At 38.9% G+C, this 27,224-nt stretch overlaps 1 protein-coding gene and 1 non-coding gene across 2 annotated transcripts in view; one reads left to right on the forward strand and one right to left on the reverse strand.

Annotated features, from left to right (window-relative positions):
• The window catches only part of LOC122685359, a 185,834-nt gene that overhangs the window by 155,907 nt on the left and 2,703 nt on the right, over positions 1–27,224 (reverse strand). The window lies entirely within an intron of this gene.
• Positions 3,950–4,056, forward strand: LOC122685644. Its single transcript, XR_006338494.1, has one exon. It is a non-coding gene; the product is annotated as a U6 spliceosomal RNA (small nuclear RNA).

Raw genomic sequence — 27,224 nt, forward strand, 5'->3', positions numbered from 1 at the left:
ACACAGACTGACATTTTTCTCCCAAAGGGTGGACATTCTGCTTTTATTTTCTGATCCATTTTCAACACTTCACAGCTCAGAAATGAGAACATTTATTCCTGCATCATTTAGCTTGCTACACAGTCAAATACAGTATTCACAAAATTAACATAAGGAGAGGTTGGTCATTGCCAACTGTCCATGAAATGCATCCAACCCAGAGGAATCCACGCCTGCTGAGCACTCATGACTAGTATTAAAGAGACAAACAACTGTTTATTCTGGGAGGGGGAAAGGTGGGTTCCTTTTATTGGGCACCTACTCTGTGTGAGGCAGGCACTGGGCTCTCATTTAAAGTCTCAGAAAAGATTCTCAAGAATTGTTTCAATAGTGTTTTTTTTAATTTTAAATAAATACATTTAATTAACTATCAATTGTAAACAAACCAAAATCCCCTTTATTAACCATGTTTAAAAAGTGATAGAATCTAAGCTGTAAGGAAAAGATGGTAAGATTACCTTGAGCAGGGTGTGACGGTGTTCAGTGCATAAAGCAGGCTTCAATGGGGTTAAAGCAGGGATGTTTAGAAGAGAAATACTTAGTAACTTTAGAGTATTATAGGAAAATGTATAATGCATGTCAAAAACTTCAAAGTGACTACAAAAAGAATGGAAATGCAACACAGACCTTCCCAAGCTAGTGGGGCAGGTGGGGGCCGTGAGGGATAGGAAATCAGTCTTTTAAATCCAGTAGAGGGTAGGGAAAGAGAAAAAAAGAGAAAGAAGTATGTAGGAAATGAAGTCAACTATTTTGGTAACTATGATAAATGTAAATGGCTAAAGCCCATCTATCAAAACACATGAATCAGCAGTTTTGAACATTTTTAAAGCCACTAACATTTGGTAATGTGATGTGTACCAAAATAAAACAATGATTTTTATTCTAGCAAATGCCAGAATAGAATTTAAACTGTTAGCAAGTCTCCTCTGTATCACCATGGGGAGACAATTCAATCTTACTCATGAAGACCTGCAGTCTATATGCTCCCTAGGTAAACCACATTTGATACTTGGTCATCTTTGATCATCAACATGTTCTTCCTCTGCACAGATGAAATTTCTCTTGTTATACATTATATGCCATCTTCTGGATCAGTAGGAGTAAAACTGTTACAACAAAAAGTCATAGCCATCAGTGGCTTAAAGAACAAAATTGATTAAATGTGACTAATGTGTTTGGAAAATGTGTGTAACCGTAATGTGTCTGCTCCTCTTGGACATTCAATGACTCTGGTTCCTTCCAAGTCAGTGTGGCTATAGAACATGACCTTTAGTTGGATGAAGGGACACAGACAGATATATTTGATGTTCTGAATGGGTTAACCTGCTTCTACTTCTAGTTTTTTGTTGTTGCTGTTCAGTTGCTCAGTCATGTCCAACTCGCCCCATGGACAGCAGCATGCCAGGATTCCCTGTATTTTGGCTTCTCCCAGAGTTTGCTCAAACTCCTGTCCATTGAGTTGATGATGTCATCCAACCACCTCATCCTCTGTCACCTGCTTCTCTTCCTGCCCTCAATCTTTCCCAGCATCAGGAATTTTTCCAGTGAGTTTACCAAGAGCTTTGTTTTTCTTGAATGGGTACTGAATTGTGTTAATTGTTTCTTTGGCATCTATTGAGCTGTGCTGGGCTAAGTCACTCAGCTTTTGCAACCCCATGGACTGTAACCTGCCAGGATTCTCTGTCCATGGGGACTCTCCAGGCAAGAATACTGGAGTGGGTTGCCATGCCCTCCTTCCAATCCAGGGATTGAACCCAGATCTCCTGCATTGCAGGCAGATTCTTTACCAGCTGAGCCACCAGGGAAGTCCAAGAATACTGGAGTGGGTAGCCTATCCCTTCTCCAGGGGATCTTCCTGACCCAAGAATCAAACTGAGGTCTCCTGCATTGCAGGCACATTCTTTTTTTTTTTTTTTTTTTTTGTTATTTCACTTTTTTTTTTTTTTTAATTAGTTGGAGGCTAATTACTTCACAACATTTCAGTGGGTTTTGTCATACATTGATATGAATCAGCCATAGATTTACACTTATTCCCCATCCCGATCCCCCCTCCCATCTCCCTCTCCACCCGATTCCTCTGGGTCTTCCCAGTGCACCAGGCCCAAGCACTTGTCTCATGCATCCCACCTGGGCTAGTGATCTGTTTCACCATAGATAGTATACATGCTGTTCTTTTGAAACATCCCACCCTCACCTTCTCCCACAGAGTTCAAAAGTCTGTTCTGTATTTCTGTGTCTCTTTTTCTGTTTTGCATATAGGGTTATCGTTACCATCTTTCTAAATTCCATATATATGTGTTAGTATGCTGTAATGTTCTTTATCTTTCTGGCTTACTTCACTCTGTATAAGGGGCTCCAGTTTCATCCATCTCATTAGGACTGGTTCAAATGAATTCTTTTTGACGGCTGAGTAAAATTCCATGGTGTATATGTACCACAGCCTCCTTATCCATTCATCTGCTGATGGGCATCTAGGTTGCTTCCATGTCCTGGCTATTATAAACAGTGCTGCGATGAACATTGGGGTGCACGTCAGGCACATTCTTTAACAGCTGAGCTACCTAATGAAATTAACATGTGATTTTATTTTTTAATATGGTGAATTTCACAGATTTTCTATTGTTAAAGGCAAAACTGCTTTTTTGGAATAAATCCCACTTGGTAATGATTTTTTTAAAAAGAAAAATGAACTCACTTTGCTAACACAGTGTTTAGGATGTTTGCATTTATGTTAAAGCAGCCTTGAAATTAAAAAACCTAAGATCATGGCACCCAGTCCCATCACTTCAAGAAAAATAGATGGGGAAAAAGTAGAAACGATGATAAATTTTATTTCCATGGCCTGCAGAAATCACTGTTGATGGTGACTGCAGCCATGAAATTAAAAGATGCTTACTCTTTGGAAGGAAAGCAATGACAAACCTAGACAGTCTATTAAACAGCAGAGACATAACTTTGCTTATGAAAGTCTGTATAGTCAAAGCTATGGTTTTTCTAGTAGTCTCATATGGATGTGAGAGTTGAACCATAAAGAAGGTTGAGCACCAAAGAATGATGCTTTTGAACTGTAGTGCTGAAGAAGACTCTCGAGAGTCCCTTGGCCTGCAAGATCAAACCAGTCAATCCTAAAGGAAAACAACCCTGAATATTCATTGGAAGGACTGATGCTCCAATACTTTGGCTACACAATGCAAAGAGCTGATTCATTGGAAAAGACCCTGATGATGGGAAAGATTGAGGGCAGGAGAGGAAAGGGGCAACAGAGGATGAAATGGTTGAATGGCATCACTGACTCACTGGACATGAGTTTGAGCAAACTCAGGGAGATGGTGAAGTACAGAAAAGCTTGTCATGCCACAGTCCACAAGGTCACAAAGAATTGGACACGACTGAGCAACTGAACAACAACCTCTGTATTTCAATATAATTCCTTATTAAGCCTACCTTAACCTTAAAATTTTGTTTTCATGCTGTATTCCACTCTGAAGCTAGCACACATTTTTTTTTTTTTGCAGTCTACCTTTTACTATCCAAATGAAAACCTTATAATGATTTAAGCCATACACCTCCTTCCTATAATTCATGCAAATATTTACTTTAAATACTTCTAAATAAAACTCCACAATATATTTTATTCTTGCTACTTCGAAAGTCAGTTATTTTTACCCATATACTTGTCTTTCCTGTTGCTCTTCTTTCTGGAAGGTCTGTGCTTCCATTTGAGTTCATTTTCCTTTACCCTGAAGAACTTCCTTTAATATTTTTCATAGTGTGGGTCTGCTGTTGATGGATTCTCTCAACTTTTGTCTGAATAAGTCTTTATTTTTACTATGATCTCTAAAGGTATTTTATCTGGATACAAAATTGACAGATTTTTTTTTTTCTTTCAGCACTTTAAATGTCTTTTGGCGTGCTCGCTTCGGCAGCACATATACTAAAATTGGAACGATACAGAGAAGATTAGCATGGCCCCTGCACAAGGATGACACGCAAATTCGTGAAGCGTTCCATATTTTTGTGAACCTGTTTCCTGTAAGGCAGGGAAGCTTGTGTGTTTCTCTTTCTACAGGCGATTGCTAGTGTGTTACACATTTCTACTATCGAGCAGGAAGCAGTTCTTTACCTTCAGTGTGGAAAGGCAAATGGATGCAAGTCATTTCTCGTGTCATCTGGGTCAAATTACTGTGTTTGTTGAGGCCTTGATAGGCTAGGACTCTCTCAGGTGTGCATTTTGCCTGCTTTGCCCAGCCCTCCCAGGCACACCCAGGTCTGTGTATCGTTCCCACTTTGCTGATAAGAGGGAGGCCCTAGGAAGGGAAGTGACTCATTTTTGTTTTCTAGGACAGAATGGGCAACAAATTTTTTTTTTAAATAAATGATGGAACAATTGGGATGTGCAATCTTTAGTATCCAATATAATGCCTTATACTCTATTTTAATAAATCTTTATTGAAGACAAAAAAAAAAAATGTCTTTTGGCTCCCATAATCTCAGTTCAATAGTCATCTGCTTTATTGTTCCTTTGTGATAAAGTAATGTGCCTGTTTTCTCTTGCTGCTTTTAAGACTTTATCTTTGTCAGCAGTTCAGCTACAACACACTTACTTAATCCTCTGCATATATCCTTGCTGTGTATTAAGGTTCATTGAACTTCTTTAATGTTTGAAATGATGTCTATCACCACTTCTGGAAATTTCTTGACTATTATCTCTTCATGTACTGCTTCTACCCTGTTTTCTAATACTTATCCTTCTATGACTCTAATTAATATGTTTAATTGCTTCACCGTATTCCATGTATCTCTTATACTAGTTTTATTCTTTCCATTCTTTTTGTCTCTGTGCTTCAGTTTTGTGTATTATCAATTTATTTGTCCTCAGGTTCACTCTCTGCTCAGTCTAAGCTATTGTTAAAACTATAAATGAATTCTCAATTTTAGCTATTATATTTTTAAAATCTATAATGCACGTTAAATCATTTTTATAAATTCTGTCAAAATTATCCATCATTTTATCCATTTTGTCCCATATTTTCCTTTTCTTCCCTGCACATAAATAATTATTTTAAAAATCCTGCCTGCTAATTCCAATATCTGGATAATCTATGGATCTGCTTTTATTATTTGTATTTTCTCTTATCACTCACATTTTTTTTTTTACCTCTTCTTAAGTCTTATAATTTATTATATGCCATATTTTGGGTATAAAATGAACAAATGGGACTTGTAATGATGTTATTTTCCCTCATAAAGGTTCTCCGTTTCCTCTGTTAGATGCATAATTGGAAGGGCTGATCACCTTAATACAACAAGGAGCTGAACTAAATTGGTGCTGGATTCCAGTTTTAGACTCAGTCTACCTCTTGCTTTTTTCCTTAATGTGTGGCTCACTTGGACTTCTGATCAGTAGCTGGGGAGGTCTATTTCCTTTCAATACTTAAACACTATGGGAGATTCAGTCTGCCCTTTGGAAGGTTTGTTTAGTTCATTAGCCTCCTACCTCATGTAGCTTGAAAATCTGGCAAAGTCTTGAGAGGAAAATTTATCAAGTGTTTCATGTTGATTTCTGTCATTAGTAGAAATTTGTCTTCAAAGCACTGTGGATAGATTTCATCATGACCTCGCAGTCCACCTTATTTCTTGGATTTGGCCTTCTAAGGCTTCTGACTCAAAGCTGGTCATTTCCCTTCCTTCTCATGCTTGAAATTCCCTCCTTCAAAAGTTTTGAGCTTAGCCTCCCATTCCATCAAGTCCAATATCTGGCAAAAACTTGAAGGAAAGACTTGTCATATGCTTGATGCAGTCCCTTTTTCTTGTTGTTCAGTCACTCAGTCATGTACAACTCTTTGCAACCCCTTGGACTCCAGCATACCAGGCATCCCTGTCCTTCACTATCTCTTGAGTTTTCTCAAACTCATGTTCATTGAGTGGGTGATGCCACTCATCCATCTAACTACTTTGTTGCCCCATTCTCCTCCTGCTCTCAGTCTTTCCCAGCATCTGAGTCTTTTGCAATGAGTTGGCTGTTTGCATCAAGCAATCAAAGTATTGGAGCATCAGCTTCAGCATCAGTCCTATCAATGAATATTCAGAGTTGATATCCTTTAGGATTGACCGGTTTGATCTCCTTGCAGTCCAAGGGACTCTTAAGAGTCTTCTCCAACACCACAGTTCAAAAGCATCAATTATTTGATGCTCAGTCTTATTTATGATCCAACATCTGTACATGACCAATGGAAAAACAATAGCTTTGACTAAATGGACCTTTGTCGGCAAAGTGATATCTCTGCTTTTTTATACTCTGTCTAGGGTTGCCACAGCTTTTCTTTTTTTATATATATATTTATTTTATTTTATTTTATTAGTTGGAGGCTAATTACTTCACAACATTTCAGTGGGTTTTGTCATACATTGATATGAATCAGCCATAGAGTTACACGTATTCCCCATCCCGATCCCCCCTCCCACCTCCCTCTCCACCCGATTCCTCTGGGTCTTTTCTTCCAAGGAGCAAGCATCTTTTAATTTCATGGCTGCAGTCACCATCCACAGTGATTTTGGAGTCCAAGAAAATAAAGTTTGTTACTCTTTCCATTGTTTCCCCATCTATTTGCCATGAAGTGATGGGACTGGATACCATGATCTTCGTTTTTTGAATGTTGAGTTTTAAGCCAGATCTTTCACTTCATCAAGAGGTTCTTTAGTTCCTCTTGACTTTCTGCCATTAGGGTGGTGTCATCTGCATATCTGAGGTTACTGATATTTCTCCTGGCAATTTTGAATCCAGTTTGTGACTCATCCAGCCCAGCATTTCACACGATGTACTCTGCATATAAGTTAAATAAGCAGGGTGACAATATACAGCCTGATATACTTACTCCTTTCCCAATTTGGAACCATTGTTCCATGTCCAGTTCTAACTGCTGCTTCTTGACCCACTTACAGATTTCACAGGAGGCAGATAAGGTGGTTTGGTATTTCTATCTCTTTAATAATTTACCACAGTTTGTTGTGATCCACACAGTCAAAGGCTTTAGTTTAGTATATGAAACAGAACTAGTTCATTTGGAATTCCATCACTTGCACTAGCTTTGTTCGTAGAGATGTTTCCTAAGGCCCACTTGATTGCACACTCCAGGATGTCTGGCTCTAGGTGAGTGATCACACCATCATGGTTATCCAGGTCATTAAGACATTTTTGTATAGTTCTTTTGTGTATTCTTGCCACCTCTTCTTAATCTCTTCTGCTTCTGTTAGGTCCATACTCTTTTTGTTCTTTATAGTGCCCATCTTTGCATCAAATGTTCCCTTGGTATCTCTAATTTTCTTGAAGAGATCTCTAGTCTTTCCCATTCTATTGTATCCCTCTATTTCTTTGCATTGTTCACTTAAGAAGGCTTTCTTAACTCTCTCTACTATTCTCTGTAACTCTGCATTCAGATGGGTATATCTTTCTTTTACTCCTTTGCCTTTTGCTTCTCTTTTCTCAGCTATTTGTAAGGCCTCCTCAAACAACTATTTTGCCTTTTTGCATTTCTTTTTCTTAAGGATGGTTTTGATCACTGCCTCCTGTACAATGTTATGAACCTCTGTCCATAGTTCTTCAGGCACTCTATCAGATCTAATCCCCTGAATCTATTTGTCAATTCTACTGTATAATTATAAGGGATTTGATTTAGGTCATACCTGAATGACCTAGTGCTTTTCCCTATTTTTTTCAATTTAAGTCTGAATTTTGCAATAATAAGATCATGATCTGAGCCACAGTCAGCTCTAGGTCTTATTTTTGCTGACTAAATAGAGTTTCTCCATCTTTGGTTGCAAAGAATATAATCAATCTGATTTCAATATTGACCATCTGGTGATGTCCATGTATAGAGTTGTCTCTTGCATTGTTGGAAGAGGGTGTTTGCTATGACCAGTGTGTTCTCTTGGCAAAATGCTGTTAGCCTCTGCCCTGCTTCATTTTGTTCTCCAAGGCCAAACTTGCCTGTTGCTCCAGGTATCTCTTGACTTCCTACTTTTGCATTCCAGTCCCCCTTGATGAAAAGGACATCTTTTTTTGGTGTTAGTTCCAGAAGGTCTTATACGTCTTCATAGTACTTGTCAACTTCAGCTTCTTCAGCATTAGTGGTTGGGGCATAGACTTGGATTACTGTGATGTTGAATGGCTGTCCACAAAGATGGTGGAGAAGAAGGACGTGTGCTCATCTTCTCCTGCGAGAACACCAAAGTTGCAGCTAGCTGCTAAACAACATTGACAGGAGAATGCTGGAACCCACCAAAAAAGATACCCCATGTCCAAGGACAAAGAAGAAGACACAAACAGATGGTAGGAGGGACACAATCATGTTTAAAAATCAAAATACCTGCCAGAGACTCTTACAGGGCACAAACAAAACCTTATGTGCACTAGGACTCGGGGAAAGGAGCAGTGACCCCCCCCACTAGAGTCTGAGCCAGACCTGCCTGTGAGTGTTTGAGGGTCTCCTCCAGAGGCATGGTCAGCAGTGGCCTGATGAACGGACAAGGCAACTGGCAGCAGTGGTCCTGGGAGGTGCAGTGTATGACAAAGACCTTTGGAGGAAGTCGCCATTAGTCCCATCAAAGAGCTGCCGGTCTGGCGATCCACAAACTGGAGAAAAATTGTACCAAAGAAGTTCTCTCACTGTTGTGAAGTTTCTAGACCCCACAACAGACTTCCCAACCTGGGGATCCAGCAAAGGGACTGGGAATTCCCACAGAATCTGACTTTGAAGGACAGTGGGATTTGGTTACAGAATTTCCACAGGACTGGGGAAAAAGACTCTTGGAAGAACAAACAAAACCTTGTGTGCACTACAACCCAGGAGAAAGGAGCAGTGACCCCATTAAGAGTTAGACTTGCCTGGGAGTGGAAGTCTCCAGCAGAGGCACAGGTCCATTGTGCATGGCTCAAGGTCAGGTTCACTGGCAGGAGCATTCCTGGGAGACATGGTGTGTTGGCATAAGTCCTCCTGGAGGAGGCTGCCATTAGGTTTAGCACAGAGACTATAGTCCTTCCATAGAGACTACGTACTGCAGAACTGGGCCGCCTCAGGACAAACTACATGAAGGAAACACAAACCCACTCATCAGCAGAATCTTGGATTAAAGATTTGCTGAGGATGGCCTTGCCCACCAGAGCAAGACCCAGTTTTCCCCACAGCCAGTCCCTCCCATCAGGAACTTATACAGCCTCTTATCTACAATCATTACAGAGCAGATGAAATGAAAAACACAATCACAGAAAACTAACCAAAACGATCACATGGACCACAGCCTTGTGTAATTCACTGAAACTCTGGGCCATGCAGAGTAGGGCCACCCAAGACAGATGGGTCACAGCGGAGAGTTCTGACAAAACATGGTCCACTGGAGAAGGGAATGGCAAACCACTTCAGCATTCTTGCCTTGAGAACTCCATGAATAGTATGAAAAGGCAAAACCATATGACACTGAAAGATGAACCCCCCATGTCAGGTGTTCAATATGCTACTCGAGAAGACTGGAGAAATAGCTCCAGAAAGAATGAAGAGCCTGAGCCGAAGTAGAAATGATGCCCAGTTGTGGATGTGTCTGCTGCTCAAGGTAAAGTCCAATGCTGGAAAGAACAATATTGTCTAGGAACCTGGAATGTTAAGTTGAATCATGAATCAAGGTAAATTCAGTTCAGTTCAGTCACTCAGTTATGTCTGACTCTGTGCAACCCTATGGACTGCAGCACACCAGGCTTCCCTGTCCATCACCAACTCCCAAACCTTGCTCAAACTCATGCCCACTGAGTTGGTGATGCCATCCAACCATCTCATCCTCTGTTGTCCCCTTCTCCTCCTGCCTACAATCTTTCCCAGCATCAGGGTCTTTTCCAATGAGTCAGTTCTTTGCATCAGGTGGCCAAAGTATTGGAGCTTCAGCTTCAGCATCAATCCTTTCAATGAATATTCAGGACTGATTTCCTTTATGATGGACTGGTTGGATCTCCATGAAGTCCAAGGGACTCTCAAGAGTCTTCTCCAACACCATAGTTCAAAAGCATCAATTCTTCAGTGCTCAGCTTTCTTTAGAGTCCAACTCTCACATTCATACATGACTACTGGAAAAACGATAACTTTGGCTAGATGGACCTTTGTTGGCAAAGTAATGTCTCTGCTTTTTAATATGCTATCTATAGGTTGGTCATGGATTTTCTTCCAAGGAGCAAGCGTCTTTTAATTTCATAGCTGCAGTCACCACCTGCAGTGATTTTGGAGCCCCCCAAAATAAAGTCTGTCACTGTTTCCATTGTTTCCCCATATATTGTCATGGAGTGATGGGACTGGATACTATGATCTTAGTTTTCTGAATGTGAGTTTTAAGCCAACTTTTTCACTCTCCTCTTTCACTTTCATCAAGAGGCTCTTTAGTTCTTCTTTGCCTTCTGCCATAAGGGTGGTGTCATTTGTGTATCTGAGGTTATTGATATTTCTCCCAGCAATCTTGATTCCAGCTTGTGCTTTATCCAGCCTGGCCTTTTGCATAATATACTCTGCATATAAGTTAAACAAGCAGGGTGACAATATACAACCTTGACATACACCTTTCCCTATTTGGAACCAAAGTAAATTGGAAGTGGTCAAAGAGGAGATTACAAGAGTGAACACTGACATTTTAGGAATCAGTGAAGTAAAATGGATTACTATCATGTTGAACGGTTTGCCTTGGAAATGAACTGAGATCATTTTGTCGTTTTTGAGACTGCACCCAAGTACTGCATTTTGGACTCTCTTGTTGACTATTGAGGGCTACTCCATTTCTTCTAAGGGATTCTTGTCCATAGTAATAGATATAATGGTATAATAGATACAATAGAACTAAAATGGATGGGAATGGGGGAATTTAATTCAGATGACCATTTATCTACATGGACAAGAACCCCTTAGAAGAAATGGAGTAGCCCTCATAGAGCGTCTGAAATACAGTACTTGGGTGAAATCTCAAAAATGACAGAATGATCTTGGTTCATTTCCATGGCAAACCATTCAACATCACAGTAATCCAAGTCTATGCTCTTTCTCTAGCAGGAATTTATCTCTTCACCATGAGACTGCAGATCTTATTCTGCCTTTCTTGGACAGTTCTCCAGTTTCTTTTATACTCTAGCATTCAGCAAATACCAGTGGTACTTTTCAGAATTTAAATCAAATCTTTCATGTCTGTATCCATGACCTTCAAAAACTCCCCTGGCTTTATCTTTGTTCCAGGAAAGCACCCATGCTAAAAGCAGGGTCACTGTGACCAGAATTGGTAAATGCTCTAAGAAATAAAACAGGGATTGTCAAGTGACCCAGGAAGGCGCTTCCCTTTCTGAAATTTTCATTCTTCTAGTTTTCATTGTGTCTATAATTTTCAAATGACTTTAAACATATGACTTTGTAATTTATCTGTTTTAGTGGGAGTGTGGTCTTTCTAAATCTTACCTGAAGTAGAAGTCTCAATACTTACTTGAGAGCAAATGTATTCTGGTATTTTCTATCCTATGTCATTAAATCAAACTTTTAGTCACAGTCCACTGATAATCAATGTTAGGAGCCACTAATGTATCATAATCTGCCTTTTGAGAAAAACTGCTCTAATAGATCTCTGGGAAAAACCAAGGTGTCTGGCTGTTTGGAAGAGTTCATCTAATAGATATGGATTGAATGGACTTCAATCCTCTTTAATATTACATAAATTCTTGAAGTGTAGAATTCTGCATGTATTTTTCTCTGAAGTATGACAAGGTCAGCTTTTGCATAGAATTAACCTTCTCACTGAAATATTCTGCAAATGTAGTTTTTTTCTACCCCTGCTATAGTCTTTTTTGTCAAGCAAAATCAAATTCTTATGATTTGCCTTAGTCATTAGTATTTTAGCCCCCTACATTCTAAGTTTCCATTATTTTGTTCACAATATGACAATTTCTTCCAAGAAAAGAGATCCCTCATATCTAAAGCACCTTCCCTTGAACTTTGGCTTTCCTCTCTGTATTACTGTCTTTCACCTTAAGTAATAATAAACCACCTCAGTACTTGTTCATGGAAGGATTTGTAAGTACAAAGACCAGGCAGAAAGGAAGCATGTGTGGAAGCAAGACAGACAAAATGCTTTGCTGCCATTATCAATAAATTTGTATATCATAATCAGAAAATAAAACAACTTGTACCCTGAGAGAACTAAAATAAGCAAACACAAACAGGGTCACTGTGCCTAGTTCAGTTTCACAAAACAAAAGAATCCTTAGGTTTTGTTTATAAGAACTGACTTCCTAATAATAGTAACTTTGGGGACTTTCCTGGCAATCCAGTGGTTAAGACTGCTTTACAATGCAGGGGGTGCAGGTGCAATCCTGCTTGGGGAGCTAAGATCCCACATGCCTTGGGACCAAAAAACCAAAACATTAAATATAGAAGCAACATTGTAACAAATTCTATAAAGACTTTGAAAATGGTCCACATCAAAAAATCTTAAAAAAAAAAAAAAACAACCTAACTTTGTCACCAACTTTTTGAAATATTGATAGTTGATGATCTGTGATAATCTTTGTGGCTTTAACAACTGTATGAGATAATTTCTGTCTTTTCTACCATGGGCCGACTAATTGCAAACTTGGTAATGTTGGTAATTTTGTGGAGTTTTCACCCTCTTTTTTGTATATTTTAATTTGATGAACCAGTTTTTCTAAAACTCAAGAGTGCTAGACTTCCCTAATGGTCCAGTGGTTAAGAATTCACGTGCCAATGCAGCAAATACGGGTTCAATCCCTGGTCCAGGAAGATTCCACATGCCATGGGGCAACTAATCCTGTGCGCCACAACTACTGAGCCCATGCTCCAGAGTTTACACATTGCAGCTACTGAAATCTATGTGCCCAAAAGCCTGTGCTCCACAAAAAGAGAAGTCAATGCAATGAGACAACCACACACCACAACTAGAGAAAGCCTGTGTGCAGCAACAAAGACTCAGTACAGACCAAAAAAAAGAAAAGAAAAATCCTTGGAGTTTCTTGCAAACTTTTCTTGGAAGTAGACTTTTCTAAATGCTCGTATATGACTATTCCTTTGACAATTCTAGAGGTTCAGTCAAGATTTTATGTATTTATCTACCATAGGTGTATTCATCAACCAGAGCCAAGTAAACTGCATTGTCCATGAGGAGCAATTCAAGGGTTCTTTTTTTTTTTTTCAAGGGTTCTTTGAGGTATATTTTTTTCTAGTTTTTTCTAGGGTGAATCTCCTGTGGCAATATTTTTTTTTTAACTGAAGAATCGGTGAATTACTATAGTGAGTTAGTTTCAGATGTACAGCACAGTGATTCAGTTATACATATGTACATATATTTTCAATTCTTTTCCATTATATTTTATTATAGGACATTGAACATAGTTCCCTTTGCTATAGTAAATCCTTGTTGCTTATCTATTTTATATATGGTAGTATGTATCTGTTGGGGGCTGACCAGGTAGCTCAGTGGTAAAGAATCCGCCTGCTAATACAGGAGACACAGAAGGTGCTGGTTCAATCCCTGGGTTGGGAAGATCCCCTGAAGGAGGAATAGGCAACCCACCCCAGTATTCTTGCCTGGAGAATTCCATGGACAGAGGAGCCTGGTGGGCTACAGTCCAGGGGCTGCAAAGAGTTGGACACAACTGAGCAACTAACACATAGAAGCACCTCAATATATAAGGCAAATACAGACATAAAAGGGGAAATTGATAGTAACACAACAATAATAGAAAACTGGACAGCTACGTGTAAAAGAAAGGGATTAGAATACTTCCTAATACCATACACAAAGATAAACTCAAAATGGATTAAAGACCAACATGTAAGACCAGAAACTATAAAACTTTAGAGGAAAACATAGGCAGAACACTCTTTGACATAAATCACAGCAAGATTCTCTACGACCCGCCTCCTAGAGTAATGGAAATAAAAGCAAAAATAAACAAGTGAGACCTAATTAAACTTAAAAGCTTTTGCACAGCAAAGGAAACTACAAACAAGGTGAAAAGACAACCTTCAGAATGGGAGAAAATAGTAACAAATGAAACAAGTGACGAAGGATTAATTTCCAAAATATACAAGCAGCTCATGCAGCTCAATAGAAGAAAACAAATAATTCAATCAAAAATTAGGCAGAAGAACTAAACAGACATTTCTTCAAAGAAGATATACAGATGGCTAATAAATACATGAAAAATGTTCAACATCACTCAGTATTAGAGAAATGCTAATTAAAACTACAACGAGCTATCACCTCATATTGCTCAAAATGTCCATCATCAAAAAATATACGAACAATAAATGCCAGAGAGAGTGTGAAGAAAAGGGAACCCTCTTGTACTGTTGGTGAGAATGTAAATTGATACAGCCACTATGGAAAACAGTATGGAGATTCCTTAAAAAACTAGGAATAAAACAACCATACAACTCAGCAATCCCACTCCTGGACATATACCCTGAGAAAACCACAATTCAAAAAGACACATGAACCCCAATTTCACTGTAGCACTATTCACAATAACTAGGATATGGAAGAAATCTACATGTCCATTGACAGATGAACGGATAAAGAAGATGTGGTACATACACACAATGAATATTACTCAGCTACAAAAAAAATAATGCACTGGAGTCAGTCCTAATGAGGTGGATGAACCTAGAGCCTATTACACAGAGTGAAGTACGTCAGAAAGAGAAAAACAAATATTGTATATTAACACACCTATGGAATCTAGAAAAATGGTACTGATTAACCTATTTGCAGGGCAACAATAAAGATGCAGACATAGAGAATAGATTTGTGGATAGTGGGGGATGGAGAAGATGGGACGATCTGAGACAGCAGCACTGAAACATATACATTACTATATGTAAAACAGATAGCCAGTGGGAATTCACTGTATGACAGGGGGCTCAAACCTGGTGCTCTGTGGCAACCTAGAGGGGTAGGATGGGATGGGAGGTGGCAGGGAGGTTCAAAAGGGAGGATACATGTATATACCTATGGCGGCTTCACATTGCTATATGGTAGAAACCAACACAAGAATGTAAAACTATTATCCTCCAATTAAAAATGAATAAATTTTAAAACATTCAGAAAACTAAGATCATGGCATCTGGTCCCATCACTTCATGGCAAATAGATGGGGAAACTATGGAAACAGACTTTATTATTATTATTATTTTTTTGGCTCCAAAATCACCACAGATGGTGACTGCAGCCAAGAAATTAAAAGACACATGTGCCTTGAAAGAAAAGCTATGACCAACCTAGACAGCATATTAAAAAGCAGAGACATTACTTTGCCAACAAAGGTCTGTCTAGTCAAAGCTATGGTTTTTCCAGTAGTCATGTATGGATGTGAGAGTTGGACTATAAAGAAAGCTGAGCATGGAAGAATTAATGCTTTTGAACTGTGGTACTGGAGAAGACTCTTGAGAGTCCCTTGGACTTCATGGAGATCCAACCAGTCCATCCTAAAGGAAATCAGTCCTGAATATTCATTGGAAGGACTGATGCTGAAGCTCCAATACTTTGGCCACCTGATGCAAAGAAATGACTCGTTTGAAAAGATCCTGATGTTTGGAAAGACTGAAGGCAGGAGGAGAAGGGGATGACAGAGGATGAGATGGTTGGATGGCATCACTAACTTGATGGACATGAGTTTGAGTAAACTCTGGGAGTTGGTGATGGACAGGGAGGCATGGAGTGCTGCAGTCCGTGGGGTCTCAAAGAGTCGGACACGACTGAGCAACTTAACTGAACTGAACTGAAATTAAAAAAAAACAAAAACCAATCTGGAGACTACTTATTGCCTACTCTGTCCAGAATATACTTTTTCTCTCAAGGTGATCGTTAAGTAAATCTTCATAACATGATTATGAGTTATTTCAGGAGAAAAGGGATTTTATTCTTCATTAATTTATCATTGTTGACTGTGACAAATTAACATGAGTCACCGAGTCTTCTCCAGGCTTTCCTTGTGGCTCAGCTGGTATAGAATCTGCCTGCAATGTGGGTAACCTGGGTTCGATCCCTCCGTTGGGAAGATTCCCTGGAGAAGGAAAAGGCTACCCATTCCAGTATTCTGGCTTGGAGAATTCCATGGACTGTATAGCCCATGGGGTCACAAAGAGTTGGACATGACTGAGCGAATTTCACTTTCACTGAGTCTTCTCCATAGACAGTTTCTGCTTTTTCCTTACATTTGCCTAGTCTGAAGTCCGTATTATGAGCTACAAAGACCAGAAATTGGGTCTTCTGGCAGAAACATGAAAATAGTGAAAGCCTCAGTAAAGACTTTTATCATACTCATAGCTATTGACTCTACAGGGAGTAGACTATGGAAACAGACTCTTCTGTGTAAGCTGATATCAGGATGACAGATAGATACCTGTCAGACTACCAAAAGATTAGAGTCAGGATTTCTAGGATTCTTAAAGCCAGAAGCAGGTGACTTTGTGAAATTGATTGCTTCATCAAAAATCAGAAAAACAAGAATTGTTTACCCAGGACTAAATTAGCTAATTATGACTAATGTTCTATATCTAACGGACATATAAGAAGAAATCCATTCTTCTTTATTTCAAACTCTTGTTTGGCCACACCTGTATAAACTGGAATAAAACACTCTTTAAATGGCTTTGTTCTAACAGAGGTTTTGGAATTCAGAAAAAAAATTCTGTGGAAATCTTAATATAGCTTATTGTTCAGTTCAGTTTAGTCACTCAGTCGTATCCGACTCTCTGCGATCCCACGGACTGCAGCACGCCAGGCTTCCCTTTCCATCACCAACTCCCAGAGTTTGCTCAAACGCACGTCCATCGAGTTGGTGATGACACCCAACAATCTCATCCTCTATCGTCCTCTTCTCCTCACACCTTCAATCTTTCCCAGCATCAGGGTCTTTGCAAATGAGTCAGTTCTTTGCATCAGGTAGAAAAAGTATTGGAGTTTCAGCTTCAGCATCAGTCCTTCCAATGAAAATACAGGACTGATTTCCTTTAGGATGGACTGGTTGGATCTCCCTAGAGTCTTCTACAACACCACAGTAAAAGCATCAATTCTTTGGTGCTCAGCTTTCTTTATAGTCCAACTCTCACATCCATATATGACTACTGGAAAAACCATAGCTTTGACTAGATGGACCTTTGTTGGCAAAGTAATGTCTCTGCTTTGTAATATGTTGTCTATAGGTTGGTCATAACTTTTCTTCTAAGGAGCAAGCGTCTTTTAATTTCATGGCTGCAATCACCATTTGCAGTGATTTTGGAGCCCCCAAAATAAAGTCTCTCACTGTTTCCATTGTTTCCCCATCTATTTGCCATGAAGTGATGGGACGAGATGCCATGATCTTAGTTTTCTGAATGTTGAGTTTTAAGCCAACTTTTTCACTCTCCTCTTTCATCAAGAGGTTCTTTAGTTCTTCTTCACTTTCTGCCATTAGGGTGGTGTCATCTGCATATCTGAGGTTATTGATATTTCAATCTCAAAAATGACAGAATGATCTCTGTTCATTTCCAAGGCAAACCATTCAATATCATGGTAATCCAAGTCTATGCCACAACCAGTAATGCTGAAGAAGCTGAACAGTTCTATGAAGACCCACAAGACCTTCTAGAACTAACACCCAAAAAAGATGTCCTTTTCATTATAGGGGACTGGAATGCAGAAGTAGGAAATCAAGAAACACCTGGATTAACAGGCAAATTTGGCCTGGCAGTACAGAATGAAGCAGGACAAAGGCTAATAGAGTTCTGCCAAGAGAACACACTGGTCATAGCAAACACCCTCTTCCAACAACACAAGAGAAGACTCTACACATGGACATTACCAAATGGTCGACACCGAAATCAGATTGGTTATATTCTTTGCAGCCAAAGATGGAGAAGCTCTATACAGTCAGCAAAAACAAAATCGGGAGTTGACTGTGGCTCGGATCATGAACACCTTATTGCCAAATTCAGAATGAAATTGAAGAAAGTGGAGAAAACCACTACCCCATTCAGGTATGACCTAAATCAAATCCCTTATGATTATACAGTGGAAGTAAGAAATAGATTTAAGGGACTAGATCTAATAGACAGTGCCTGACAAACTATGGATGCAGGTTCGTGACATTGTACAGGAGACAGGAATCAAGACCATCCCCAAGAAAAAGAAATGCAAAAAAAGAAAAATGGCTCTCTGAGGAGGCCTTACAAACAGCTCTGAAAAGAAGGGAAGCGAAAAGCAAAGGAGAAAAGGAAAGATACCCATTTGAATGCAGAGTTCCGAAGAATAGCCAGGAGAGATAAGAAAGCCTTTCTCAGTGATCAGTGCAAAGAAATATAGGAAAACAATAGAATGGGAAAGACTAGAGATCTCTTCAAGAAAATTAGAGATACCAAGGGAACATTTCATGCAAAGATGGGCTCAATAAAGGATAGAAATGGTAGGGACCTAACAGAAGCAGAAGATAATAAGAAGAGGTGGCAACAATACACAGAAGAACTGTACAAAAAAGATCTTCACGACCCAGATAATCATGATGATGTGATCACTCACCTAGAGCCAGACATGCTGGGATGTGAAGTCAAGTGGCCTTAGAAAGCATCACTACAAACAAAGCTGGTGGAGGTGATAGAATTCCAGTTGAGTTGTTTCAAATCCTGAAAGATGATGCTGTGAAAGTGCTGCACTCAAAATGCCAGAAAAGTTGGAAAACCCAGCAGTGGCCACAGGACTGGAAAAGGTCAGTTTTCATTCCAATCCCAAAGAAAGGCAATGCCAAAGAATGCTCAAACTACTGCACAATTGTACTCATCTCACACGCTAGTTAAGTAATGCTCAAAATTCTCCAAGCCAGGCTTTAGCAATAGGTGAACCGTGAACTTTCAGATGTTCAAGCTGGTTTTAGAAAAGGCAGAGGAACCAGAGTTCAAATTGCCAATATCTGCTGGATCATCGAAAAAGCAAGAGAGTTCCACAAAATCATCTATTTCTGCTTTATTGACTCTGCCAAAGCCTTTGACTGTGTGGATCACAATAAACTGTGGAAAATTATGAAAGAGATGGGAATACCAGATCATCTGACCTGCATCTTGAGAAATCTGTATGCAAGTCAGGAAGCAACAGTTAAAACTGGACAATAGACTGGATCCAAATAGGAAGAGGAGTATGTCAAGGCTGTATATTGTCCCCCTGCTTATTTAACTTATATGCAGAGTACATCATGCAAAACACTGGGCTGGAGAAAGCACGGGTTGGAATCAAGATTGCCAGGAGAAATATCAATAACCTCAGATATGCAGATAACACCATCCTTATGGCAGAAAGTGGCAGAAAGCATATTAAAAAGCAGAGACATTACTTTGCCAACAAAAGTCCGTCTAGTCAAGGCTACGGTTTTTCCAGTGGTCATGTATGGATGTGAGAGTTGGACCATAAAGAAAGCTGAGTGCCGAAGAATTGATGTTTTTGAACTGTGGTGTTGGAGAAGACTCTTGAGAGTGCCTTGGACTGCAAGGAGATCAACCAATCCATCCTAAGGGAGATCAGTCCTGGGTGTTCATTGGAAGGACTGATGCTGAAGCTGAAACTCCAATACTGGCGTGAAGTGCTGACTCCTTTGAAAAGACCCTGATGCTGGGAAAGATTGAGGGCAGGAGTAGAAGGGGATGACAGAGGATGAGATGGTTGGATGGCATCACCGACTCGATGGACATGGGTTTCGGTGAACTCCAGGAGTTGGTGATGGACAGGGAGGCCTGGCGAGCTGAGGTTCATGGGGTCGCAAAGAGTCGGACACAACTGAGTGACTGAACTGAACTGAACTCTGCATATAAGTTAAATAAGCAGGGTGACAATATACAGCCTTGATGTACTCCTTTCCCGATTTGGAACCAGTCTGCTATTCCATGTCTAGTTGTAACCGTTGCTTTTTGACCTGCATACAGATTTCTAAGGAGGCAGCTGAGGTAGTCTGGGATTCCCATCTCTTGAAGAATTTTCCACAGTTTGTTGTGATCCACACAGTCAAAGACTTTGGCATAGTCAATAAAGCAGAAGTAGATGCTTTTCTGGAACTTTCTTGCTCTTTTGATGATCCAACGGATCTTGGCAATTTGATCCCTGGTGCCTCTGCCTTTTCTAAATCCAGCTGAACACATGGAAGTTCACTGGTCATGTACTGTTGAAGCCTGGCTTGGAGAATTTTGAGCATTACTTTGCTAGTGTGTAAGATGAGTGTAATTATGTGGTAGCTTGAACACTGTTAAAGAAACATAAAAACTATGATTCTGGAGAAGACATATAAAACTACCCCAAAACAGTTAAAATGGTTAAAATTACACAAAATACTTTGCTTAGCTCCTTTACTTTTCATGGCCATGTAGCTGTTTTAATCGTTGCTGCTGTTCAGATGCTAAGTTGTGTCCAACTCTTTGCAATTCCATGGACTATAGTGCACATGTTTCCTTGCTATTTTACATAGGTTCAAGAAACATATTATCTTTCTGCAAGTCAGTTATTTAATAATTGCTTTTGTAACCATGGTCAAGCCTCAAATCTCATTAAATTACATACAGAAAGCCCATTATTAAACAACAAGGTCCAAGCAACTTGCTTGAGTTGAACTGGATAGTTGTTGGTTTCTTGTCTTCGTACATGAGCTGATAAGAGCAATATTTTACATGTAAAAATAATGACAACATTATGAACTTTACAAAGTTTCCAGATAAAAATAACTCCTAAATTTTAGTGTCATGTGACTTTAATTTTATTAACCAAATTAAAAGAAGTTTTTTTGTATATATGTGTGACCTTTCATCATATTTACATAATAAAAACAAAATATCCAAGTAATGACACTGCATTAGAAAATCACTAAACAAATTTATGCAAAGTCATGCCTTAAGAGGAAATTTGAAGGCAAAATTGACACTGTAACTAGAGTAAGAAATGCACATCACATTCCAAAGTCAGAAAATGAAATACAACAACCCTGTGTGGTAAGGGATTAACCTTTCACATTCCAAAGAAAGATTTTACCCTTGCTCAACTCCTGGCAGATAACCTCTAAGACCATGGAATAGCCTGCCTGATAAAAACGCTTTTAGTTTACCTAGGAGCTTCATGCTCTGCAAGACAGTCTACACTAACAATGTGATTTATGATGGGGCTTTCAGCCATTTGGTACCAGCTTTGGTGGCTCAGACAGAAAAGAATCTGCCTGCAATGCAGCAGTCCTGGGTTCAGTCCTTGGATTGGGAAGATCCCCTGGGGAAGGGAATGGCTACCCACTCCAGTATTCTTGCCTGGAGAATTCCATGGACAGAGGAGCCTGACAGGCTACAGTCCATGGAATGCAAAGAATTGGACATCACTAAGTGACTAACTATCACTTTCACTTTTTCATAACCTCCAGAGGGACAGGAGACTGAAGGTCAGTCACATGGACAGTCACCCATGCTATGTGACCAGCCCACAATAAAAAAAAACTGGACACCAAAGCTCAGAGGAGATTCCTTGGTTGGCAATATTCCAAGCATCTCATACATCATTGCTAGAATTAAGTGCTATCTGCATGACTTCACTGGAAGACAAGTACTAGTTCATGCCTGGTGCTTCCTGGACTCTGCTGTGCTGTACTTAGTTGCTCAGTTGTGTCTGACTCTTTGTGACCCCATGGACTGTACCCCACCAGGCTCCTCTGTTCAGGCTCCTCTTGTTCCGCAGGCAAGAATACTAGAGTGGGTTGCCATGCCCTCCTCCAGGGGAATCTTCCCAACCCAGGGATCAAACCCAGGTCTCCTGCATTGCAGCTGGATTCTTTACTGTCTGAGCCACAAGAGAAGCCCAAGAATACTGGAGTGGGTAGTCCATCCCTTCTCCAGGGGATCTTCCTGACCCAGGAATCAAACTGGGATCTCCTGAATTGCCGGCAGATTCTTTACCACCTGAGCTACCAGGGAAGCCCTAGACTTTCTGGACTTTACCATATGTCCTTTTTTGAGTTGCTGATTTAAATTTATATGTTTTTGTTGTCATAAACCATAACCATGAGTATAATAGCTTTTCTGAGTTCTATGTATTCTTTTAGAGAATCACTGAGCCCAAAGGTGACCTTGGGGACCTTGGAAATTTGCAACCGAGATAAAGTAACATCAGCAAAAACAGTCAATTTGTCTGATTCTTGTTCCCTCAGTAAATGAAACCTTGAGTTTTTCATATAAGATATTCCCTGATAGAAACAAATATATCCCTGATTTTGGCAATGCCAATGTCTGAAGATATGTGATGATCTTTTTGGATATGTCATATCCAAAAGCTGCTGTTTTCTACCTTGAAGTGATTAACTGTAAAGCTGATGACCCTGGTATACTTGTAAGTTTTTTTTTCTTTCAAATACTTGTCATATCTTTAATTTGTGAAAGCTATCCTTCTATATCTTGGACTCCCTCACAAATCTTGTTGGCATATAAACTCCTTTTCTAAACGCTTTAATCTCTGAGTGGTTTATGTTTTACTTCAGCCAGTGGTAGTTTATATCAACAGTATTTTACTAGACTGGTTAAGAGAATCAAACTCCACTATTTGTGGAATACCCATAGAAATGCTCAGAAGTGGATCTGAGAATTAGAAATCACAGCAAAACATTCTATCCAAATACCAAAGGCAAAGCTCTCACTCTGCTTAAGAGCTATACTATAAAAGAACAAAGAGAAAATGACCCTCTCTGAAAATCTACTTAGGCTTAGGTGTCCAATATTTAAACCACACCACAAGAGAGAAGCAGAGTATATAATACTGATATAAATTCTTTCAAGTTTATCAAATCAAAGAGTTATATACATAAAATCACAGAATAAGCTTTTAAAAGACAAGTTCATTTTGAAATTAAAGTAAAAGTAGAACTTCTTAACCCAGAAATATTTCTTTTAATTCTGATACTGAACTTCCCAATTTTAAATTTGTGGCTTAGCTTGTTTTGGGGAAAATGAAGGTAATAATTTTGTGCTGTGTTCAAGCATTCAGTATTTTAAGATATTAATAGTGTTATTCTTTCACATGTATTATCACAAAGTCTGGGTTTAGCTATCTCCGAAAATACATTTTTAAGGTATTAAAGATACTTTTTATTTTGCTATAAATTATAAAACCAAAAATGTTCCATGGAATTCTCAAGAGTGTTTTAAAATTTAATTTTAAATGGGTTTCCTGTGTACCAATAGGATTTATGTTTTAAATAACACACTTGTGAAGTTAAAAGAACCTACAGTGATGAAAAGCGAAATAGTTTCCAATTTAACGAGAAGATTCTGGACAACTGCCTTGTAAACAACAATCTTATATTTCAGGCAAGAAATGATTCACATTCTGTACTAGTTCAGTAATAGATTTTTCTAAGAAATATCCCACAAGTCAATGTACATTTAACTTTAAAGAAAATTAACCAAAGAAAAACTTCCAAGGTTTTTCAAAACTTTTCCTAAAATTTACTTGATCAGATTAAGCAAAATTAGGTCAAAAGAATATTTTAGCTATGACTAGACGATCTGGCTCATTTTATAATCTTCTTTTCATAAAGGCTAAAATCTATTTAACAATTTAAGCACTTCTAATACTTTGTAGTGGTGAATAAACTTTTACAAGTGAGTAGAATCCTATTATAATGAACATCACTCTGATGTTCGCTTCCTTATGGCACTTCTTCCTATGTTCTAACCACAGCCAAAAGCTGATACGGCCTGAAGAAACATGTTGAACAGGATATCAAAAGTCACAGAAACACAGCTTCTTAGTTGGCAGTTATTTCATTTAATGAAGCTGTTTTTCAGGTAAGATATTTATATACTCCATTCACTCTTTTCAAAATATTTTATCAGTTCAGTAAAATGACATGTTTTTAAAGAGTGTTCTGCTGGTAGTACATCAGGTTTCAAACTTTTTTAGTGTTGTTGACTGCTGATGCTCAGACAAACAGGGTTTCTCACAGGATAAATCTTTGTTCATTTCAGATTCAAGACATGCACATAGTTTTTCCTCCCACAAATTTCACTTCTTTATGCATTTTAAAACTGTCTCAACTCCAACTAATAAAAAAATTAAAAAAAAACACAAAAAACTGTCTCAAGCACCTATAGAAAAGATTTTTTTCCTAATAAAACCTCTGCTTGGATAGATTCCACACAGAGGCAATGACAAGACAGAAACAATGGCTGAGGAGTAATTGAGGCCTTTTGCTAAGGAATTCATGGTGAACATATTTACTTGTATCCACATTAGAAAAACAACACTTTTCTAATGTAGGTTGGCTAGTGTTTGAAAAGAGTATTCTATAGACCAGCAAATGTAATGGTATTGACTAAAGCGGGACTTTTACCTGTAGAACATACAAAACAAATTTGAAATGGTATTTCTGGGATCAACAGTAGACTGCCACAAGTCATAGTAGGGAACTTGAGAGTATTCCTATTTTATACTGGCTTCTCACTTTCCTCCACAACATTTTTCAAATTCATTTCCTTAGAACATTTATTAAAAGCTGGCTTTTTCTTTTCCAAATAACATTTAGAAATTATAATTTTACATTTTAAATTATAATTTTGCATTTTAAATTATAATTTAGTACTCACAAAATTTCATAACACAGTACTACCTTCTCTATGTGTGAAGTGCTCTGACAGTTTCAATGCTATTCTATATTATTTTTAAAATGTTGACAGTGACCCACTAAATTGATTTCACAATCCATTAATAGGATATGATCTATAGTTTGAAAAATACTGACTTGGCCTAAGTGATAAACAAGATGAAGTAGGAGGAAATTGAGAGGGTTAAATTCATAAGGAAAGTGACTGGAAATTATTTGCATAATTCTGTGACAATCAATAATTGGCCTTTAGTATGTAACTTGCCACTATATTATTTTTCTGTTGCAGTCTAAATCCTTATTGTTTGACTTTTGCCCTAATTACTCTCCACTCTCTTCCCATATACTTCAGTGTTTCATACCCATTCTTTTGACTTATGTCTTTGAATTTGGTGCTGGTTATGTGACAGTATGTGTTTGAGACTGGTTTCCTCAATCAATAAGTTATGGAAAATTAAGAATCTGAGACCAATTCTGCCATGAGGAAATAAAGCAGAGGAGAGCCATATATATCAAGACAGTGAATGAAGAAATACAAACAGGCTGACTTCATCTATGAATGGATGAAAACAAAGGTTTGGTAGACGAATATTTTTTGAGCATCTGCTCTGCGCTGATCATTATACCTCTGTGCCACCTACTGTTTTCTTTCTTACATGTTTGCGTATAAGTCTTATCTCTACTATCAGACTATAAGCAACTTAAAGACATAATCCATGTATAATTTCTTTGAATCTTCTATAGCAACTAGCACAGTATCCTAGGATCAACAAATTCTTGATTATTAGAGATCAATACTTGCTGAATGAATATGTCAAACACACCAGTATACAAGTAAAGAACTACCTTGATTCTAAAATGTCTTCCTCTTAGCATCATAATATCAAAGAAAGCAACATCCTGAGTGCCTGTTGTCTGTGCTCCCCAAAAAACAAACAATAAAATACTTAAGTATTCTTAACTAGTGGTTATGTAAAATATGGTAACATATCCTTAAAAGATGAAACAGTAGAATAGCTGAACTGGTGCCTGAAACAGCAGTATTTGATCCAATATATATGCTCATTCCAAATGAGTTCACCAAATAAGGTTAATGTATTTCCATGCAATGTAATTATTAAATATTTATTGAGAGGCTACTTATGGGCCAAGTACTATGCTAGGTTCTTGGCTACAGTGGTGAGCAAGAAATGATCTTGCCCTCAGGGAGCTTTCAATCTATGGGAAAACAAACAAACAAATGATAACAAGAAAATGTGCAAAGTGCAAAGATAGAGGAAGTACCTAGAAAAGGCAGCTAAGCCAGATTTGGGAGCAGGTAGGGATGTGGGCTTCCCTGGTGACTCAGAGGTTAAAAGCGTCTGCCTCCAATGCGGGAGAGCCGGGTTCGATCCCTGGGTTGGGAAGATCTCCTGGAGAAGGAAACGATAACCCACTCCAGTATTCCTGCCTGGAGAATCCCATGGACGGAGGAGCCTGATAGGCTACAGTCCACAGGGTCGCAAAGAGTCGGACGACTGAGCGATTTCACTTTCACTTTCAGGGATGTGAAGGGGCTTCCCTTATAGCTCAGTTGGTAAAGAATCTGCCTACAGTACAGAAGACCTGGGTTCGATCCCTGGGTTGGGAAGATCCCCTGGAGAAGGAAATGGCTAACCCACTCCAGTATCCTTGCCTGGAAAATCTCATGGACACAGGAGCCTGGTGGGCTGCAGTCCATGGGGTTGCAAAGAGTCAGGCAGGGACTGAGCAACTAACACTTACTTAGGGATGTGAAGAAGAGGCTTAAAGAAGGTTTCTTAGAGGTAGCAGTAAATTGAGATCAGAAGAATTAAGGGAAGCTAAATAAGCAAAATCTAGGCAGAAAGTATGGTGGATAACATCATACTTATTTTAAAAGATTATTCTAGAAAGCTGATTATACCATTCAAAGAACTTTTTCTGTCTTTCTTTGATAGAAAATTCATAATGCCCAACATTCTGCCTACAGCCTGGATCCAGTCTCTCAACATTACAAACTGATGAACTGGCATTTATAAGTCTTACATGGTTGAAAAACAAAAACAAAAAATACCTCAGAGCAGAAAGTAACAAGAGATCAATTTACTTCTTTTCTGTTAAAACTGTTAAACAGATATAATACAAGGAATACAATAGATCATGCATATATAATAAAAAATACATTTCTTCAGTAGGGGTGTCCTAGTCTATAGTTTTAATAACTGTCCATGGCATCTAATAGGCTTTTGAGAATGCAATGACACTATCCTGGTATGGAGAACACTCTAAAACACCCACCAGGACGGTTTCCCTGGTGTTTCGGCAGTAAAGAATCTGCCTGGCAATGCAGGAGACACAGGTTTGATCCCTGATCTGGGAAGATTCCACATGCTGGGGAGGAACTAAGCCCAGGCACCCCACAACAATGGAGCCTGTGCTCTAGAGCCCGGGAGCTGCAACCACTGATCCACATGCCACAATTACTGAAGTCCATGTGCTCTAGAGCCCATGC

This window comes from Cervus elaphus, chromosome 28 (genome assembly GCF_910594005.1).
Source record: "Cervus elaphus chromosome 28, mCerEla1.1, whole genome shotgun sequence".
Taxonomy (NCBI): Eukaryota; Metazoa; Chordata; class Mammalia; order Artiodactyla; family Cervidae; genus Cervus; species Cervus elaphus.